The sequence below is a fragment of the Phalacrocorax carbo genome, chromosome 24 (assembly GCF_963921805.1).
Source record: "Phalacrocorax carbo chromosome 24, bPhaCar2.1, whole genome shotgun sequence".
NCBI lineage: Eukaryota > Metazoa > Chordata > Aves > Suliformes > Phalacrocoracidae > Phalacrocorax > Phalacrocorax carbo.
This window is the reverse complement of record NC_087536.1, coordinates 3,601,770-3,624,016: the sequence shown is the minus strand read 5'-3', so window position 1 is coordinate 3,624,016 and position 22,247 is coordinate 3,601,770. Positions and strand designations below refer to the sequence as shown.

General features: G+C 42.7%; 1 protein-coding gene across 7 annotated transcripts in view; it reads left to right on the top strand.

Moving 5' to 3' along the window:
• Nucleotides 1-22,247, top strand: part of LRRTM4 (leucine rich repeat transmembrane neuronal 4) — a 500,507-nt gene that overhangs the window by 243,825 nt on the left and 234,435 nt on the right. Inside the window, exon 7 of one of the 7 annotated variants that reach the window (XM_064472621.1) lies at nucleotides 16,069-16,212. The exons of the other annotated variants lie outside the window; for them this stretch is intronic. The gene's annotated coding sequence lies outside the window, so the exon portion shown is untranslated. The remainder of the gene's footprint in view (nucleotides 1-16,068; nucleotides 16,213-22,247) is intronic. 7 annotated transcript variants of the gene reach the window in all.

Sequence of the window (22,247 nt, the reverse complement as noted above, 5' to 3'; positions counted from 1 at the left end):
GTATGTTAGGCAAAAATTGAAATCTCTGAAACTTGTGATTTCTGTCCTTTGTGATTTTGGTTTCTTGGAAATACATTGGTCAAATCAAGAATTTCTTATAGAACTGGACAGGAGAATTTTGGAGAGCAGGCTGCAACCGAGAGTGACATAGGTATGGTAGCTAAATATACTGTAATGGAAATGTCATTTCAAGATGTGGTAGCTTTTAAGTAGCCTGAAGATAGTCACTAGCAAAGGTGGTATTATCTCCAGTATGACAGTCTGAAAATACCTTAAAAAAGTCCTTTCTTTTTTAAAAAAGCAGCATTTCTCATGGAAGACTTCAGTCTTCTCCTTCTGCGATTGTCGAGTGACAATGACGGCATCTGCTTTGTCCCCGTGCTAGCGTCCTGTCTCCTGTGAATGCACTGAGACCGGAGCACTGCTGGCAGGTTGCGTGCTTTCATTGTGCTCGAGATAACTACAGGCATTAATTTACCTTTTCTGTTATTGTTAGAATAACCGTTCTGTGTAGTTTTGCATCTGGAAGAAAAGCACCGCGAATTACTCTGCATCTGTTCTTGGTGCTAATCCCATTATCAGCGACAGGATTAGTTCATAAACAAAGGAGCTCTACTAGTCTGTTCTATGTGCCCTACTATGAAAATTGAACAGGGCTCACGTGAGGTACACCACTTCCCTACTCTTACACTGAGCACCACATCCAGAGCTTCCAACTGCTGAAATTCGCTGTAGCGATACATAAATTTGTATGATTTCTGAAAAAAAAAGCTATAGAAATATGTAGGAATCATCATATCTTGTGAGGTTAAATGTAGTGCCAGCATTTATTTTGGACTGTAAGCTGTTGTTTGTGACTAATTTAATCACATAATTAAAATCAGGCCGTGGTACCGTAATTTGAATTTATCCCCCTGTATGTAACCTCGGTTTTTCAGAACCCTCTTTTACCCATGCAAACAACCACCGTCCAGAGCTGCTGAGCTACATCGTAGCTGGCCGATGCGAACGAGCCATGCGGAACTCGGGCGCTTCCCTGGGGATCCCTTGCTGTGGCGAGGAGACACGAGCGCTGTGGGTGGGTGCCATACGCAGGCGCGCTGGTCTTACTGCCGCGGTGCGGGGCCGCAGGGTCCCTCCGGCACGGGCGCTGCTGGCCTGGGTTGAAGCAGGCAGGCGTGGTGGTGCCGGGCTGCAGAAGTGCTGCTGATGGCTTGAAGCGAGCAGACATTTCAGTGAAGAGGGTTATGTCCCGCCTTGCTGGCTGATGCGTTCCTCTCTTCCAGTCTCAGTCTTGAATCTATTTAAAGAGACTTTTGGGGGAGCAAGCGATAACAGGGAACGTTATTAATTATGTATTGTCTTTCATTCTGATACAAGGGTGCTGCTCTGCATGCCACTGCCTCACTGTGTGGACAAGTGCTTTGGAAAGGAACTGATTTCCTTGTGCTTCAACTTACTTGTCTGAAAACGGCTCTAATGATGCTAAATTATTACTGGAGATTGGGAGATGCTTGAGATTATTTTATTTTGCTATGTAATTCCTGGGCATTGTTGCTAAATCTAATTTGCATAGGAATAAGGAGCCAGTAATCAGATGCAAACACTAAACTTCCTTTAATTTGTCATAGTTCTCTTTCCTTGTTCCAGGATTGTCTTTGGAGGTAATGGAGGAAGGAGTAGGGATAATATATGCGAGCTCTTGGATTCAGGAGCTGAAGGGTAGCAAAGACACGTCTTTGCTTTTGTAATTATTTCTGCAAAACTATGTTGGCAGATTCTCCCTGTAGAACTACAGCATATGCAACAAAACTTTTTCTGTTGGCATTGCTACACGACTTCCTCGGATGATGTGAACTAAGTTGACAAAAGCAGTATTTTGTCAGTGGTGCTACATCTCTCGGATTCAATATTTCAGGACCAGACAGTGTATATATATTTTTTTTCTCCCCTCCCTCACCTCCTTCCTTGCTGCTCTTTCTCTCTTTACCTGATGTCTCCCCCCATCATTTTTCTCTGCTCAAGAGAAGAAACAACAGAGAAACCAAAACTGGATCCTTCCCAGAGCAGCACTGGTAGTATGATCCCACTCACCACAAGTACTTAATTTCAGCTGTGTACAAAGGGCACAGAAATATTTTATCATTATATTAGGTAGCCTGTCTGTCCCACGCTGCTTCCACATGGGATCCAGATTTTTTAAAACTGGTGATCTTTGCTTTCCGAAAGAGAGAAATACCTTACCAAAAGAGAGCAAATGCCATCGCTTGACCTTTTCAGCCTTTGGACTCCCAGTGTATCTGACTTGGCCAGACAGGTCTGGGGAAGGGAAAAATTAACAGCAGATGGATTGAAGAACAGAGCTCGGTGGCAGATGGTGCCTACAGACATTTACTGACATGTCCTCAGTCTTAATGGGTGTGGTTTTCCCCTTTTAGCAGCACTGATAGTACATCAGGGTTTGTGTGTGCATTCTAAAGATACAGACAGATAAGGGACTGCATTATGGTCAGCAGAAGAAGAAATGTGAGGACCTCTAATATTTAGTTTGAGTACTTAGAGGTTCATCTTTGCTCGTGGTTTGATCCAATGGCAAGCGACATCAGTAGGAATCTTTGCAGTCTCTTTCATGCCATTTGATCAAATCTTTAAATTCTTGAATCTCCATTCTTCTGAGATGAGTTCATCCTCAACATGTGGGATTTATTTCTTCAGAAGATCATTGTCATTTGTGAATTCAAAATACTCAAAGCCTTCTGGCCATACCTGTATAATTGGAAACAATTTTATAATTTTTAGTGTTTATTAGTTGCATAATTTCTTGAGAAGGTGCTTGGGATAGACTTAACCAAAACCTAAAGCATTCTTAGTAGTAAGCCTGTGGGCAGGCTTAGAGAATCCAGTTTCTTGCAGCCAAGTAAGCAGTGTATTACGTGCACTTTAGAGCTGCTGACCACTAACCGAAACTCGACACACAGACACAGGGTTTGCTGTGGAAAAGCGTCTGTTACAGCCTGCTACGGAAGCTGCCTTCCAGTACAGAAATGCTGTCGCAAATCCATTTGGATTTGCTTGGCATTATGACCTCTCGCTTGGTCTTTGGAATTTTTCCCTATATGTGTAATTTAGGATTAGTTCACAGAGAAGTGGTGCTTCACAGAAACCAGGTCCTCAATCTCCTTACCCCTGTTAGGAATCTGTCTTCACTCTAGCACAGACAGGGTTAAATATCTTGTGTGGTTTTTTGCTAGAGGCCCTGGAGAGAACGTCCACAAAAGAGGTGATAGCAGCACTGAAAGAGAGGGGGTCGGGTTGATTTGTTGTCTCTCAGTGCATCCATTTCACCGATTCCTATCAGCCAGGTTTCCCCTACAAATGGAACTTAAGCTGCCCTAACCCTCTCCCACAAGCTGCAAATCTGCTATCTGAAATCTTTTCTTTAGAGTGATTTATACTTCCCTGACTTAGCAGAAGTAGACCTACCCAGTGACATACTCAATCCTAGACTAAATCCTGGGTTTGCCTAATCATTCTTTACTGGGTTGCTTTCAATCTCTCCTACATCTCATTAATTTTTCATTGGCTGTAAAGGATTGTCTTCTAGAGTCAAAGGAGAAAGATGAATTAGAAATGAGGAGCAAGCATAGTTAGGTTCTAATAGGCCAAGTTACTGCTTTGGATTATTTTTAGTGTAGAAATGTGGATGGCTGTGAAATGCAACAAGGAATACTTGGCTGGAGACAGGCTGGAGAAACCCCCCCTGAATCTAAAGAGCTCTAAACCCTGGCGTTGCACAGAGGTGATGCGATCTCAGCCTGTATGCAATGTCTGAGGTAAAAAGTTGTTCTAACTGAAGTCAAGAGCAAATCAGGGCAGAACGTTGCTCAGGACAAAATAGTCGTTCCCAGACTAAAAAGAAGGTTAGATGTTTGTATCTTGCCTTTCAGTTACTTCCATTACGTTGCACTACTGAATGTACATTTAAACACTAATTGCAAGACTATTTTTTTCCCCCTGACGTTAGAACAGTCTAACAAATTCAGAGTTTCATTGGGAGGGGTGTGTCCTTCTAAATCTCATGAAATTTAGTGTCTTGAGGATGGCATCGCTTCCTAGGAAGTAATTTTCTCTCTTTGAGAAATCCAGATAGATGAAGGGATTGGAAGATACGTACAGTGAGTCGAATTTGTGTGAGAACGTAGTGGAAAAGGTGTGCTTTTTATTCTTTAAAAGCAGATCAGAGAGGGAACAAGCAGTTAACTTACAGGTGAAAAGTATATTGAGGAAAAAAGTAATAAGTGATGCAGTTCCAGTGTTACTGAAATCTGAATGGAATGAAATTCAAACACACTTTGATCTCACACACCGGTGGAATTTGGAATTGAGGCAACTGAAGTTGCGTGAAAAATTAGTATCTGGCAAATCTGCTTTTCAGCTCGGGGGGGGGAACTGAGGTCTGGGACTCAGACCTGAATCTCGCTGGTTCTGCCAGCGTCCTGACTTGAGAAAGTAATTTTTGGGGGATGCTCGCATCACTTAATTTCAGGCACCCTCAGCTGGAGATAGAAAGCTTTCTCTGTAATTCACAGCCTCTGCGAAAGGAGTGGCTGTGGAATTGCTCCTGGAGTAGCCCATCGGCCCTTTCCCTGGTGATGCCGCGTTACGCTTGCTTCCCAGTTTCAGCACCTCCTGTCTCTGAAGTTAGGGCTTGTGACTACTCTTCCACTAACGCTTTGGTTTTTGTACTTGGATAATGGAGATAATGATGCTGGACTTGTTTATGAAAAGAGCTGAGATTCACAATTTAGAATGTTTCTATATATGAACTAGATATAATTAATTTCTTTCTGTCGTTACGTGCAAGATCCTGTAACAGATGGACTAGTATCGTTTGGCAAATAATTCATCTGACATTTCCCTCATCAATCATTAAACAATTGGTACATTTCTTCATTGTGCACTCGGCTTTAAATGCTATTTTGTTAGCTGTTTCGCAGCATACTGATGGGCTTGGTCTAGAGCCATTGAAATCAAGGAGGAGGCTGTCGGACCTGCAAAGGCAGTGAATCAGGCCCTGTATTTTTATGCCAGATGATCTCAAAAGGTAGCATCATAATTCGTGAATGGGGAAGGTCTAGATTCGTTATAATAGCAGTGTCTCGCTCTGTAGGGTTTTTCTTGAGGTGTCGCTCTGCGTGAAGCATGGACACCAAGGGAGCAGGAGCAGCATTTCACCCCTGGTGGTAGGAGCCTGCGTTTGAGGGTTTGCTCCTGCATACTGTGCCAGCAGGTGATGTGTGAAGGAGCACAGGATCATGATCTTCCTACAGTCCACTTAAACCTCCCCTCGCCCTCCTTCTTTCATAGTTGAGTGCTGACAAGTTCTGATGTTATGGAGAAGTTCCATGCTATTCAGTAGTTTTCTTAAGGTCCAAACTACTTGATGTGTATTAGCATCCCCCCCGCCCCAAGGCAGTGATTTTATATTTTTTTACATGTAATGTGTAGGACAAAAGTTTGAAAAAGCTGACCTAAATGGATCCTACTGGCTCATTAAACAGTGGCAACCAATAAATCTTTTTTTAATAGTCTCTTGAATTTTTAAGTTTTGGAGTTGGTAATGCCCATACTGTAGATGTATGGAAATGGATATTTAAAAACTGGGCCCTAACTTTAAGAGGGGTGATTTGGATAAATGATTTCACTTTTCTTCCACCTTTTAATTAAAGCTACTGTGGCATAGACTGCGTACTTCAACAGATTTCTTTTAATAAATTGCATTAGGTGATATTAGCTTTCAGGGTATTACTCCAGATTAACTCTCTCCTTTCAGGATTTCCTCAACTCTGCCATATCTTTCACAATGAAAATAACCCGCTTTCTTTTCCTTCTTCCTCTCTCTTTATTGCATCAGTATGCATTGCAAAACCAGTGGCTTGTATATCCTAAGCCGAGATAATGAGACCAACATTAATTCCACTACAGCTGCTACAGGCATGTAAATGAACCTTTCATCTGTCCAGCAAAGCAGCTCTGAGGCTGCAAAGAACACCCGGGCTAAGCAGTGTGAGCAGTCAGGGACATGGCCGAGGTGAGGGTGAGAGGAGAGGCTGTGCTAAAAATGGCTGGAATTCGAATGTCCTCAGTTAGTATTTCCTACTAGGATCAATGCTGCTGTTGTCCGCTTGCATTAATTATTGCAAGGACATCTTTTCCTGTTTGTCTCTACTGCTGGGGATGTAGCGGTCGTTGGCCCATTAGCACTAAAGAGGACACGACGAGAACCCCCTCGGACAGTGTTCTTTCCATGTCAGCCTCAGTCTCTGCTGGGGGCCGCGTCTCTAGGTTGTGTCCACATTGCGTAAAGCAGGTTAGAGCAGGCTGGTTTGTCGAAAGGCACTGTAGCGGTAGTAGGGCAGTGCGTGGGCTAATTAGCTCTGCCTCTCAGCAAAGCTAATTAACCTAGGCACACTGTTGTGTTGACATGACTCTGTTGCTTTGAGTTCTGGCAGGAATCAGTTCGTGGCTGATGTGGCTCAGGTGTCTTTGCTCTGGTTTTTTTGTGCATGGGTCAGTCATGTCCTAAGAAAACTTATGCCCCAGCCAGTTGGGTAGGATGGGAGGAGACTGTTGACCCTTGGCCGTGTATTCTCTCTTGTAAGGCATTTATATTTTACCAGCGAACAGAGGCTTCCCAGAGCTCTAGAAAGTAATTTTTTTTTTTTTTAAAGCCAGATATCTATGTAGTGGTGCAATGAGAAATTGTCTGTGTGTATAACAGGAAACCAAATAACCCCACATTGTTCCAGAAAGCTAGACCTAGTATTTCTACTTTCCAAATGTGCTTGCTAGTGGTCCTCTTCAGTACAGCAGTGACACATGTATGGATGGCTTCAGTGGGGTTTAACCATATGTTAAAGGTAAACGTATTTTAAATGCTTTACTGAATTGAGGCCTAAATGGAAGCAATATGTGAAACCTTTTGACAAACATCTGATTTCTCTGAACTCAAGTGGTCCATTATTACAGGTTTGAAATCTAGAGGGAGGCAGGCGAGGTATGTAGAGAAAATTACAGCGTGATCTGATTATTTGTAATGTCTTCACTTCACTGTGAGATGACTCAAAGGTGCCTGTTCACTTTCAACTAAGTTTTGTGCTAGTGGCAGCAACAAGAAGATGAACATAGGTGTGTTTTTAGCAGTATCTTTTCAAATAGAAACTGCGTTTGGAATATATATATCCCGGTTAAATATAGCTAAGCCAGAAATAAGCAGGGACTCAATTTGGCAAGTACTCCTAATCTTCAGTTAAGTTGGAATCTAGCTACCCGTTTTCTTCAGATCCCTCTCTTGTAGCTATTAGGATAATATAGTGGTTCGATGAGCTCTACCTGTTATTAATCCTTTAGGAAACAGTGCATTTTAAGGGAATAGCATGTGAAGGGTTGGAAGGCATAGACTTGGAGTTGTGGGGGATTGGTCTGAGACTGTGAACTTGAAAGTTCAAAAGGGATTCTTCACAATTACTGTTAGAAAATAGAAAAGCTGAAGCAAATTTTGCCAAAACATTTGTGGTACAATGTAGAGATAACGTAGAGCACATCACGGAGGATGTTCCAGTTCCCCAAAGCTCCAAATGGGGAGGGGGTGGATTTCCTGTCTCATCCAACCAGTTATTCCTCAGTTGAACTTCCCTTTGTTCCTGAATCCTCAGTAATCCAAGATGTATACTGTCATTTTAAGTGTTTGGAGCCAGGAAACCCTGGCGATGGCCGGGGCTTTGAAGCCCGCCCTTATCATCACGTTTGCCTTGCAAAGTCAGGCAGAGGAGGGACCCAAACGCCTGTGTTCTGAGTTTGGGATCAGGATTTTTAACTGGGAGAGAAAGAACTTCACTGTTTCTTGGGCTTTTTCCTTCTAAATGTTCACGCTCCAATTTAGTCTTTTTTCAAGACAGTAACTGATTTTGACAACTGGTTTATTTTAGTTACTGTGTTGGCTTGTGTTTTGGCCTGCTGTGCAAACGGTGCAACAGCCCCCCACCCCTCAAGGGGAGGAAAAAGTGAGTCCCTGGAACAATTTCTACAGAATGTATAGTACCATATAGAGCACAGACCAGGGCAGCTCCTGAGGAGCTATATAAGTTTGCTGACTAGATGATGAGTGTAAAGACAAGGTTTTATATTTGATTCTATTAAAAACCTGTAACACCCAACACGGTTGGGAGGGGCACTCCCAACCTCTCCGGTAAATAAACATGTTAACAGAAGATATTTCCTTATGCATTGCAGGTTTGGCGGCATCTGTGATCTGCATTTAAATAATAGACTACAGCAGCCTTTTCAGATGTATGTCGCCTTAGTAAACAGAAATTCTTATAGATGTGAGGAAACATTATTTACTTATTAGCTTTTGTTCACTGCAGTAAAGCTTTCCTAGATTCTTGTGTGATTCTGTATTTAGCTTACTGACGAACACACAGTTACTGGGCAAGCACTGTTGAGAAGAGCTGTGTTAAAACAGTTCTCAGCATGATACTGTGTTTGCTTTGCTTAAATTCAAGGACTTTATTGATAAACCAGCATTGACAGAGGCCAGCCGAGATCACAGGTGCCTTGGGCCACGTTCTTGTGAGTAGGGAAGCATCTCTTGGGGTTCCCTGGCCACAATCTGTGGTTTACGCTCTTAGATGCCAGCACAGCATAAATCATACATAACTAGTTGCAAGAGAAAAACCTTGTCCCGGTAGGAGGAAAGGTGAGAACAGACAGGGGAGGTAACCTGTCAAAATGTGGCCAGAAATAGAAACCAAATTTCCAGGTTCATCCCACAGTGTCTGCTGAATGATGTTTTTTGCTGTGTGTTTTCCCATACTTTATTTCCTGATTTTTTTTTCTTTTTAGATTAGTGTAGGTCAGCATTTTTAGCGCATTCATAATCACAGTTGAACGTTGGCTCAAATAGTTACAGATCACATAATTTCCTGTAGTGGATTCTTGCTTTTTTAACCCTCAAGGCCTTTGTTCCTGAGCATAATCTTGAGTCGCTCTCAAGCTATGTGAGAATGTAGCCCCAAACAATGGGCTTCTATAGCTTGACAAACAGCTGCAAGGATGGGAACTAGCATCAAAAGCAACGAGTGAGATTTTCAGAGGCTCCTGTGGGGGCTGAAGATGCAAGCACTCCAACTAAACGCAGGTACCTCCTTGGACAGAGGTGGGAGGAAGCCAGCTACAAAGATATCCCTCCGACCTCATCGTTAGCTGTGTCCTGTGAGTACGTATCAGAAGGAGTTTTGTCAGCGGCCGGAGCGTGCAGCTAGCTCCCCTTCACATACCTGCTTTCTTGGAACGGCCTCGAGCATTGTTGCACCAGGGGTTTGCGTCGCCTGGCGAAGGTCACCGAGCGGCTCAGCGCCGCAGGGGACGGGCGAGGCAGCCCTGCGCGGTCGCTTCAAAGGGTGGCAGAACTTGTCGCTGTTGAACGTGAAACCCACCTGCTGCGGTTTGCTTGTGAGGCTGCAAATCAAAGATGCAAAATGGGATGATCAGATGCTGAAAGTAATCTGAAAGTAATTCATAGGCTGTCCCTCTTTGTCAGCCCTCTGATGAATATGCCCGGTGCTTAAATAATGCGGCACCCTAGGGAGACATGTCTGTTATTCGGAGGGTGTAGCCAAGAATATAATTTTCTTTGCTGATTTGAGAGGTTGGGCAGCAGTTGTGTTAGCTGAAACTTGTCGTGGGAAAAAAAATTTCAGTGGAAAAATACAGTCATCAGGAAAATAATAGGCTATTTCTGTTCATTTTGGGACATGGCTTTGGAATCCTCCGCTCCACTTTCTCCTTTCAGGTTCAAGTACAAACCCACATTGCATTATTTAGATAAGTGTTTCATTCCTCTGGTATTTACCTAGGTATGTAATATAGTTTAGTGTTTCTGTACTGAAATAACGCAGGCTTTGGTCCGTACGACACTTTGACTTTTCTTAATTTGAGTTTTGGGTTGCTTTTTTCTTCCCCCCCCCCCAAAGATTGTAATTCCCAGGAAATCGATGTTCTATAATCTAGATGTCCTTAAAGAGCAAGTACTTCTATATTACGGAGGAGTTCTGAATAAGAAAAGATGTTAATTTGTTACGTTAGAATAAGAATCAGTGTCTTAAAAATGGCTGCTTCTGACAATGCACATATTTTACAAGTCTGACAAATTTTTTACATGTTAAAATACTCCTAGGCATTTTGTGCAGACTATCTAAAGGCCCTCAGTAAAGATAACCGCTCAGATCTTGCCCTAGACTTCTAAAGCAGAAACTAGGATTAAAAAAATGAATAAAGAGTGAATAATTGGCCTCTTGAGTATAATGATACTGTCTGTTTCTAAAGGACATTTGCTTGTGTTAAAATCAACCTTTTTCCTCAGGAAAAAAAAAAACCCAAAACAAAAACCACATTCCTGTGGCACTAAAGAAGAAGTAATTGCCAAAGTTATTTGTGTCACAATAACTTATTAATCTGGAAGGATGAAGACACTACCCAGAGGTCATGTATGACCCAGTAATGAGACCATCAAGCATCACCATAAATAATTAAACAAAGACACATTACTTGAAAACTTTTTTCTTCTCTCCTTCCTCAGGCACCTTGAAGCTGCTTCGTTATCTGTATAATTTGTATTATGGGTGGATTACCAACACACAGAGGCACAAGAATCACAGGACGGTTGTGGCTGGAAGGGGTCTCCAGGGATCGACCAGTCCAAGTCCCCTGCTCGGAGCGGGATCAGCTGCAGAGCAGGCTGCCCGGGGCTGTGTCCTCTGCAGTTCTGACCACTTCCAAAAACAGAGTCTCTACAGCCTCTCTCGGCAACCTCTGCCAGTGTTTGAGCACCCTCGCAGTGAAAAGCTTATTCTTATATTTAAATGCTATTTCCCATGTTTCAGTCTGTGCCCATTGCCTCCTGCCTCTGGGCAGCACCAAGGGCTCTGGCTCTGTTGTCCTCACTGCTTCCCGACAGGTACTTAAAGCACACTGATAAGATTCTCCTGAGCCTTCTCTTGCGGAGGGTAGATAGTCCCAGCCCTCCGCCCCTCCTTGCCTGGCGTGCTTCTGATCTGAGCTGGTTTTCTCGTCATGTTTCTAGTTTCGAGCAGAGACCAAAAATTAAAATTGCCATGGTACGTAACTAGAACGTGAACAGCAGTGACTTGATTTATGCTGCCGGCCCTCCCTAAGAATGAACAGCTCTTAGGAAAAAAATCGGTGAAATCTACCGGACAGGACAGGGATTGGGAGTCGTGTGTGCCCCGTCAACAGAGGATGTTTGGTGTATGTGGAAAGGGGAATGATTTGGGCTTTTCAGATCGCTAATGAGGTCTTGTCGGAGCGAGAAGCAGTTGATTCAATACCTCATGATTCAGTGCCTCGTGTTAGCCAAGATGACAGTTGTCATGTTTACCTGAAAGGCATAATTAATCTGAAGTTAATTGAGTAATTCTGTATTTAATCTGTTATAACAAAGAATTCAATTGACTTCCTGAACCGATCAATTTCTCTCTCTCTCACATTGTTTTTCAGGAGGAATTGGGTCTTTGTTGCTGGTTTTTAAGTATTGTCCAAATCCACTTTTGTTTCATCTGCAGCAGATACAGACAGCTCCCTCCGGTCCCACTGAGGACGGGAGAGTGTGTGCATTTCTAAAACAGTTCCTAAGGGCTTTTGTCAGTCTATCCCTTATCATTGCTGGGATTAAAAAAAAAGCCACGTTGTAAAAGTCCAGCAAATATCTTTTCACCACCATTTAATGTGCTTGGTTCCTAAACAATTGCAATTGATTTTGTTTGCTCTTGCAAACACGAATTATCCCGTAATCATCTCAGCCTTCCAGCCATGCTTACATTGACTTGTTTGTGTTTTAAAGTGAGAAAATGCAGACATTGTTGTGAAAATAAGAAAGGTTAGAGGCAAATAAAAGGTGGGTTTTTTTCCCCTGGTTGGCAGGATGCGCATCCACCTCAATTAATTGTCACCCCTATAGCTTATTTAGTACAATGCAATGAGTGAGGTAGATGTCAAAATTAAATAAATGACCTTTATTTTTGCTTCTGCTTGTGGTTTCTGCTAAATGGCTATTTCAGGGTTCATCAGTGACTGTCTCTTAGACTGTGTGATTGCTTGCTTTTACTCAAAACGAGTATACGCAGCAGAATACTAAAGGGGACAGTATTTCCAACTACAATACACCTCTTTACAAGCAAGGCTTTGTGGCTTAGTACAGTCTAAGTCCTGGAGGATGAAGCTGTACAGACAATTACCCACCATTTTTGAATAACTGAGCATTTCCTCTGACAATCCTGTAGATAACGGGGCAAGCGTTGCTGGGGTTTTGACTCCCTTTTCCGGCTAATATGTTTTATTTTTTAAATGAATTTACCCCCATTTTTCTGTACTCTTTAGGTGTTTATATGGCTTGGATTTCTACTATTTAGTGGTTCAACAGTTACTTTTGGTAATTTGCTCTTCTTTACTCTTCCGTCCAACAGTGTATATCTATGCATGCCCATTTTATATAAATTTCTTGAAAGAGTCATATGAAATACAGTGGCCTGAAACGAAATTCTCTGGTCTGTAGCTAGTTATCTTGCAGGAAATACAAGGCTCGTTCTGGAGAGGGGGTGAACCCCCGGTGCCCTGTCAAGGGTAACGATAAAGCCCACAGTAAGCGAAGAGGAGCGGGGTGCAGGGTCTGCCCTCCAGGAAGAGTGCTTCAGTGTTCTGTCCCAGAGGATTCTGGTGAGGATTTTGTTGTGCATGGACCTTTTAATGGAATAGCGTATGTAGTAAAAATCTAACACCTAGTGAAAGCCAGCCAGCAGCCGCTGATGTTCTAAACGGTGCTGTGTCCAGGCAGCCGTCCCAGCCCAGAGTTGCCTAGCGTAGGAAAGATTGGTAGGGTCGAATCAACGGACAGCCTTGCTGCGAGCTCCAGATAAATGCTGTTATTTCTTTTGTACAGTTACAGGTCTCTGAGGAGGCTTCCCCAGAAAGCACTTGCAGCACTTGCTGCTGCGGGGGCGATGGTTATGGTGGCACACCCGCAGAATTGTAACTCCAGGTGGGGAATCAGCAGCAGATGAGCTTCTTCACGCCAATGCCCTTAGCAACGAGTGAGAAATGCTGAAACAGGTGGAGTTATTTCTAAACAGAGCGAGTTTTTCCACTGCTTTTTTTGAAGATACGGAGGGCAGGGTTTGGTATGAGCTCCTCTGGATTTACTCCTAGATAACTCAAGTCAGAATTTGGCCTGGGCTGTTTTTGAGTGCATTTCATACGTGATAGCAGCGTTCAGAAATGGAGTTCAGTGGTTCTGTAGATCAGCCTTAGGTTTGATTTTCATTTTTGTTCTGAAAACATTCAGGGGACTTGCAGTAAGGCCCCCTGTATTACAGGAGCATTGTAAATTACCTTTAAGTTGAAAACCTGCTACATTAAGTATCTCTCCTATGCGATGTGTTCAGTTGTTTATTTCAAGTGTAATCCATGCTTGTGCAAGAGGCTTCTTTGGTAACTCCTCTGAAGAAGTAATGCTTGATTTTGTGAGGTTCTGAGTGCCCTTGATGTCAATCGGTTTTAAAGATGCTCAGCCTCTGGAGAGTGCGCTCTGGACAAGGCTTTAACCTCGCTGATAATAGCTGTAATAATGAAAAGTAGCAAGGCAAAATTGTCCTGTTGGTGTACTTGGTATTTCTTTCACATCTCATGCCTCCTGTGGGGACTTTCTCAGCTTTTTTTCATGTCCCAGTTCATAATGACTTCAGTGTTCAACCAAAATAAGTTTTTCATAAGGAAATTTGAAAGAAGCTCTGTCTTTTAGGACTTGCTTGTCGTATAAGGTCCTTAGGTTAAGCTTGTTTATAATTAACTAGCTTAGGGTAGGGCGGTCTTATTGGAAGAATATTGAAGCTAGGAATTACCACCTCTGTAACATAATGCTCCTGAAGGGTTCCCAGTAGTATTTTCCCAATGACTAACACAAATGGTCCAGTTGTTTGTGTATCCTCTTTTTCGGCAGCCGGTAGTAGTAACTCCTTTAGGACACAATGTAATAAATAAAGGATAATTCTCTCCACTGGGAAATATTCCTTCTAGTACCTGTAAATAAGGGGTGGATGTACATAAGCAGATACAGCCCCCTTTCAAAATGCTTGGATATTGGTTTTCCTCTTATTGTTTTGCAGGCGTTGGTAATCACTTTAAAGTTCCATACCTTTTAAAAATAATAATAATCTCAATTGACAGGTCAGTGAGGTCCTGTGGCCATAAGTTTCACTAGTTAGTAGGGTTAAATAAGGAAGAACATGAAAAATATATTTCCAAAACCTGCTGAGTGATGTTTTTCCAGGTGAATCCCTGAGTCGAGGTAGGACTTTGTGGGTTATCTGTTGTAAGAATGATCACTTCCGCCCCCAAAAACTCTTTTCTTTCTTTTTTTTCCCTCTTGGAAAATGTAAACATAGTTAAATATTTTAAGTCTACTTGATGCTACTGTGTATTGCATTGATAGGTTCTGTTTCCTACTTCTCGGTGGTAGGAACAAGTTTGTCTGTTTATGTTCACCTCTTGCTCTTTTTTATTCTGTTTATATTACTAGCTCCTCAAACAATGCTATCTTTTAATTTATCTGCATGATGATGACTTCGACGTGCCGTTGCAATGCAAACAACAAAAAATATTGTTAAAGAACGATCATATAAATAGCATCGTACAGAGAAAGTACTCTGGAGCCTGGTGTGCTTCCGTAGCCTCAGTGGGGTTTTGCTTTGGTTGAAGTCTCTAGGTTGCACTGCAGTCTGTGGAAAAGAATGAAGAGGACCATTCTTCTGCAGCCAGAAAAATTTCTAGTGCAAACACCTACAAGTGCTAAGAACACATGAAAATCAGTGGTGTTGAGGCCGCATGCTTGTTAACTTCGATCGGCGGGTATAGCTGCCGCGATGGCATCAGTGGGTACAGAGAGAGCAGGATCAGAAACTTCTCATACCACAAGCCTTCAGCTGTCGTTCCACTCCGCTATATGAGAGGGAAGATAACGATGCAGGAAAAATGACCGGCAGTGGCAGCTGGAGCCTGGTGGCTGCTAGTATTTTGCAAAGGGGAACAGCTACAGGCTGCCATGCTCAGCCTTTCCTGCGGAAGTCAAGGAATACAAATGGAAATTACCTTTGCATAGGTTCTGAATGCTTGAAAGAAACAGGTTTCGTGCCACACTGGTGCTTGGCGGAGGGAGAATGCTAACAGAAGCCTTCATTGGCTTATGGTTGGACTCGATGAGCCTAAAGGTCTTTTCCAACCTAAATGATTCTATGACTGGGGTCCCTGCACCCACGCTAGGTCTTGAGCAGGGGTAAGTTGGTAGGAATAGGCCTTTCTTTTGCAAATCATCCTTGGTAGCGTGCCTTTCTGCCTTGTCTTTTAGGCACAGTTCCACAGGCTGCCCACAGTGAGAATGTGCTATGCTGACACTTCCATACAATTTCAATATATAGATAGAGGCCAGTATTTTCCTATTTCTGTTCCTCCTAGTGAGCAAGTGACCTGGTGGTAATGTCTGTGGAATTTATAGTCAATCTAGGTCCTTCCAGTAGGTGTCTACCCTCTTGATCAGCTGGGTCATGAATCTGCTGAGTAAATTGGAAGCTTCCTGTGAACAGGGTTTTTGGAATGTAAGAAGTAGGGTGACAAGGCGAAAAAATTAAGAAAGCCTTTCTGAATTCCAGAACAAATGAAAACCACAGCAAGGATTAATGTTTATGGTATTCCAGGTTGTATATGTCAGATAGAATAAACACTGATAAAAATTCCTATTTTTGGGGTGCTTCCTGTTTTGAGTACACTTGCACAGCGATCCAGTTCAGTATCAAATGAAAATCAGTTGGAATCTTTCACTTAAATGAGAATTAACTGTTGCTAGTATCTGAAGAGTTCGTTTGCTGTTTATTCACCCATCTGGACATTCAGGGTTCTGGAAGAAACTTGCTGAGTTCTCAGCATTTTCTTTATCCATTTCAGGTTCCGGTTGTGGGTACTTCACATTTGAAAACCTGTCCTTTCATGTGAGACCGTCACATGAGGAGCTTCAGTCCTGATTTACAGAGCTGTTTACTTGCTGAATGTGCTGACTGGTGCCTGATAGAATTATACAAAAGCACTAAGGTACGTATCTAATTCACCCTAAAAGTTCCTGGTGCTTGGGTTCCTTTTACAGAATAACTGACGCTGGAAGGGACCTCTGGACATCTGTAGCCCAGCCCCTCCTCTTCAAAGCAGTTCAACTAGATCAGGTTACTTCAGCCTATGTCTAGTCTGGTTTTTAATATTGCTGAGGATAGAGATTCCACAGCCTCTGTGAGCAACCTGTGACCATCTCACGATGAAAACGTCCTTCCTTCCACCTAGTTCCCATTTCCTGTGCTGTGACTTGTACTCGTTGCCTCTTGTGCTATCGCTGTGCACCTCCTTACTCTGCAGCTCGTGGTTAGTGTGGCTTTTAACCTACAGTATGTAATGTAGTCCAGAATTACAGAGCCCGACTGTATCCTGCAGGGATTGTTTTGTTTGCTTGGAACTTGAGCGCTTGGCTGGGCTGCAGGAAGGGTCGTCGTGGGTAAGCCATGGATGGGATCTGAAAAGGTGCTGGTTCAGGTCAAAGTCTGGTACAGATATTTTGGGTGTGTCAGTCCTTTGAAGTCCCAGTTCTTTATCTGTCAGATGGGGACACAGTCATGTTCCCTCTGCGTCTTTGTTTAGCTGCTAAGTTCTGTATTAGCTGTGTATGTGACTCCATTCATACAGGGAGAGGACCAGTATTGCTGGTTGTATATGCTGCATTAAAATCAACAATACTTCACTAAAATTCTGAGACCAGTGTAGAAACACATTCAGAAAGGGTTTTATTGTAGTCTGGTTTTAATGTACCAGCCAAATGGCAGTGGTCATGAATTGCTGACAATTAAACACTTAGCATATGAAGAGTTGAAGCTGAGAACTTGGATGTGTACGTTTCCATCAGTAATTCACAGGACATTAGAGCCTCAATGTCAGAAGCTGTACCTCTGCACAGGATGACAGTATATTATTGAAGTTGCTCCAGCCATTACACTCCAATTGCTAATTTATTCATAGTTTACTAGCCGTGGGGAGAGAGGGGGAAAGGAAAACCCAAGGTCTGATGAGTTCAGTAGCCCTTGAAACAAAGATGCATGCTAGCTTTATTTGCAGCATTTGATTTCTGAGTCGTGTATCTATTTCAGCCTTGGTGAATGAGACCAGATTAAAAGGAAGCAAGTGAATACAGCCCAGATAAATTGGCTCGAAGTAGGCCTTATCACCAAATCATTCTGCTTGAGCTGAATGTTAACAAAAGTAAGGCAATCATGTGTTCAAGATGATATGGTGAAACATGTTCTCATTTCCCTAAAAACCCACCCTGAGTTCGTAGCGTTTAATCCTGTGATTTGAATTGTTATTGTTGGCTGGTTGGCATATCTCTGTACTAAAGACTGTTATCCCTACAATAATGCTCACCATGAGTTAAACTGCATTAATGAGATAAAGATATGCTGGAATACTGACCCGTTATGTTAGCTGCTCTACAGGCAGAGAAGCGAGAGGTGGCTGCCTCCTGCGTGCCTTTATTAACCAGTGTGTTCTGGAAAAGTTTTACTAGTTATGCAACATGGGCGAAGGACACGATTGTTTTACATCAGTTTCGCTGTGCTAGTACACCTCTTTCAGAGGATGGCTCTGTCATCAGAGGCTAGGTGTCATCTTTACAGGATTGTGACAGCCCTTCACAGCAGAAAACCCCAGAAGGTTTGGGAGTGTTTGTGGGTCAGAAACGGCAGAAGCAAATTTTGGATGGATTTGGCTCATGCTGTCGCTCAAGTATGAAAGAGTTGATTACTGCGGAGAACTGGAACGTGGAATGCAGGCATGCATGCACACACCCTCTCCGTCTGTCACTGTCCTCCGGTGCCTGCTGCTGCGCCCACCCCCAAGCCCTGGTTTTCCATGGTACGCTCCTAAAATAATTTAGGCAGGCAGGGTCCAATTTCCTTCTTGTTCTTAACAGGCACTCATTTGCAGATACGATTCAAAATTCAATGTAGATACCTTAGAAATCACAGAATTGTGCCCCCTAAATTATTGTTTTGCCTGTAAATTGCTTTGAAGGAAGTCATGTTTTGAAAGGCTTGTCAATTAACTTTATACAGATGTCTGCAGTCCTCCTCATTTCGGTGGCATTGTGCAAAGTACACGTTAAGCCAAATTTGATGCGCGTGCTGGTTCATGGAATACATATGCCCATTTACATACATAAAGGCGCCTGTTTATCTGTGTATATGCGTTACTAGTGCCCATCAAATGTGGACACATCTGTTTCATTCAAAAGGTGCCAGATTAGCTTGGAGAATTTACACCCATTTTTAGGCTGTAGAATTTGCAAGCTCATTTTGGATGCAGCGACTTGAAGATCTTTACTTGAAAGCTAAACAGGCTAATTGGAGGTGTCAATAACTTCCATCGGGGATAGCGCTAAGTAGTTGGGAAGAGTGACTGATGGGGGAGCGGTGTAGCTGAGATTAAAGAGAGCAAAGTAGGTAGCATTACAGGAGAAGAACAAGATCCCAGGTGTCGCTGCAAGATCTTACACAACGTGGAGTGGGATTCCTTTAATGAGCGGGCAATTGTGACAGCCCCTGCCTGGTCGTGGGCACCTCCTCGCCCTGAATCCTGGAGCTGGGGAGAAGTTTGCTCAAAAGTGCAGTTCCTGATAACACAGACGTGACTTGTACCTCTAACAGTCTCTTAATAAAGTGCACAGGCAGTCCTGTGTTGAATAATTGTCCAGCTGGAACGGTCTCTTACTTGTTATTTTAATGAAATACCCCTCTGCCTCAGTAGCACTTGGGGATTACATTGACGCAGCCTTTCATAGGAGGTCACTGGTGTGAGCCTAGGCTGTTCCACGCCCAGCCAGGGCTGGCTAGTGGCAGTCTGATGCTTGGTATGGAAATTGCCTGGTCATCCTCCTTTGGGGTCTGCCGGACAAACACAGGCGTTGCAAAACCGCCATCACAACTGGCACTGCTAAGGCGTCTCCTTGACCTTTTCTCTGGCTCAGCCAAAGGTTTGATTTGTGCATTGGAGATGGAAGAGTCTTCCCAGCTCCTGAAATGAAGTGTGCTGGTGGGACAACATGGAAGTTTATATTGCAGCTAGTTAATTGTGACACTGTTGGGCGGAGGGGAAAAAAGTCCTCTTTTTTTTTTTAACTAGTTATTGTGGCATTTTTTTAATACTAAAAAGAGGGGCAAAAAAATAAACACATGTTGTTTCCTTATAGCTTTTTCTTACCATTAGGAAAACCGCAAAGAGATTATCAAGAAGCTGCTTCTGTTATTTCCAGTTTTCCCAGCCCCGCTCTGATCTTGTCCATGAGTAGTTTCTCTGAATTTCCACTTCCTCAGATTCATCGTGTTGTAAGCTTTCTTCCTGCCACGCAAAAGCCCTTTGCTGTGCTTAAGCACTTTTCCCTGGATTGTGTGTGGCAGAAGAATGTAGAATGAAAATTACACATTTAGAGTGAAGCTGATCCTATTTCATATTAGGACTGTAGTTACGTGTAATTTATGCGGGGCGAACAAATGCTAAATCGCGATTGCACGCATGGTTTGTAGATGTTAAAGATGGTTAAGATGTCATTATGAATCATATGTTAGAACTGTAAGTGCCAATTAAGAGGGTAGTAACACATGTAGTAACATAGTATTAACCCTTCCTAAACTGTTCCCAAGGAACTGTTTCTGCACATGATACTAATTTTTGGACTGAGTTTAGAAATAAGAGTGCAAAATAAAACTCGATGAAGAGGGGGAAGCTTATTCAGTTTGCAGGAAGGAATTTTGGTGAGATTCTTTCCACAGGTGACAAATAATTTCATTTGGTTAGATTAAAACAAAGGCACACAAAAAAAAAAAAGAAAAAAAAAAACACCAGGAAAAATGTTAGGTCACCAGAAAGAAAATCAATAGATTCATTAAGACTGCATGGAAGGAGCGTAAGTTCTGAGACTGATAGTTTAGCTCCAAAGAAGTCCTGTTGGGAGTGTGCAGGTAGCTCAAAGGCTTTGAACTTCCAGCCTGAGGGAGGTGTTCCTTCCCTGCTACGCCCTGCGCGCTCCCCAGTGTCACCCCATGGCAGGCTCTGTTTATCCAAGCTGTGAATGTAGAAACCTCAGAACCTTGGATTTTCAAAGTTATAGTTATCCTTTCGACCCCCTCTCTGTCCCCACCACAACAAACAAGGTTCAAAACAAAAACCGTCTGAAGGGTGATCATCTGAACCACTGTTGGTTCACATTCTTGGATAAATCACCCAGAGGGGTGGGAATATATTCCTTCTGTGACATCAAATGGGTTCTGTTACAAAGTTAGGGACATGTTTAGTAAATCTTGTCTCAATTTAAAAATCCTCACAGCTGCCTTTCCTGAATGCCAACGCGCTCATTTTTCACATTGAAACATAAATGACCGTACATTAATGCAGCAACCTAATACTGCAGAGCTTAGATGTTTCCATCTCTAACAACATTAATGATAAAGACAAGTGTCGTCTGAGCCTCCTGATGGTTCCAAGAATTAACCAAATTGTAGGACTTCAAATGTATTAATAATTGCCAGATTTGAATTACTTTAATTGAATTAACTAACTCAAGGATGATTGTCAACGTAAATGATGATCTTGAACACAATCACTGGGAAAGGAGAAATGAGATGTGGGTAAGTGGCATATTATTACATGCTTCGGCATCATCTTGAGTTTAATAAGTGAAATTTAAGTGGGGCAGAGAAATGTTTCACTAACAAAAGTTATCTTGTTACTGTCAGCTATAATACGCGTTTCTTTGACAAATATATTCCACTGGAATAGCCTGGGGGCTTCTGCAGTAGCTGGTCCAGCTGTGGTCCAGGTCACCTTCCAGGGATTTAAAAGATACCGACTTTAGTGGGGTGAGAAGGTGAGATACCTTCAAGGATTTGGGTCATTAGTCTCTTTCTCTCCCAGTCCCTTCTCTGTAACAGGCAGGGTTGTTTTCAGATTGTATATTCAGGATTGGCAGGTGACAAATGGCGGGGGGTGGGGAGGTGGCAATGGTGAGGGAATATAAATGCCAAAGATCATCCATCTGATAGATAAAGCCTCGGGATTTAGATAATAGAAATTTACTTTGGTACATAACAGATGTCCAGATGTCCTTTGGGATGAATTCATTTATTTAAATCCTATCTGTTTTAATGAAACACTTTTTAAAAGCTGGAATGAAACCTGACTTAAATGCCCACTGAAACGTCTGCCAAAACCCAGCTGCTTGACAAGGGTGGTCCTAACAAATGTGCTTTGAAGTATCACCCAGTAGGTGATCAGTTCTTTGGTGCTGTCTGTAGCAGACGAGAGCTTAGCAACTCCAGTTCCGCCCTTGCGCTGATGTTGCTCTGTTTTCTGTAGCCACTGAATACCTCAACAGGCTGACCTTAGGAACAGTTCAATGTTACTCAGCTGGCTGCAGTTATGAGAAGCCGTAGGAGAAATCTTAAATAGGTGTAACTGTGGTGCAAGGTATTGTGAAGTTAGAAGTGATTACAAGTTGTTTTTCACAAGTGCGATTGTTCCTGGCTTCTTACACCAGCATTACAGCGATACAGCAACAATGCCAGCGGTACATCAGTTTGCCATCAGTCTCTGGAAGGTAGAGTAGGAAGTATTTGAATTTTTTTTTAATACTTAAAATTCTCACTATTTCCTAGTGATCCTTTTCAAGAAATATTACGGCTGAAAAATCAAAAATGCTGCAACAGGAGAGAACAACTTAGTGTTTGAACGAGTTCATGCTGGGCATCTGAGGTTTTGGGTGGTTTCCAACCACTGCAGGAGTTGGTTTTCCAAACTAGGATTTTTGTTGGTGAGTTGCTTGGGTTTTGTTTGTTTGTTTTCCTTTGGAAATGCTTTAACCACCTTCCTTAGCTGAAGAAAAGGAGTCAGATACTCCCTGGTGCCTGGTTTGCAACTGTCTTTTCAATTCAACATACATTTTTGTGGCACTGGAACAGGAGAGAGGGAAGGGAAAATCACTCTGCCGCCCACCCAGGCGAGGGTGAACTCTGTGCGTCTGACCTTGGTTGTGTATC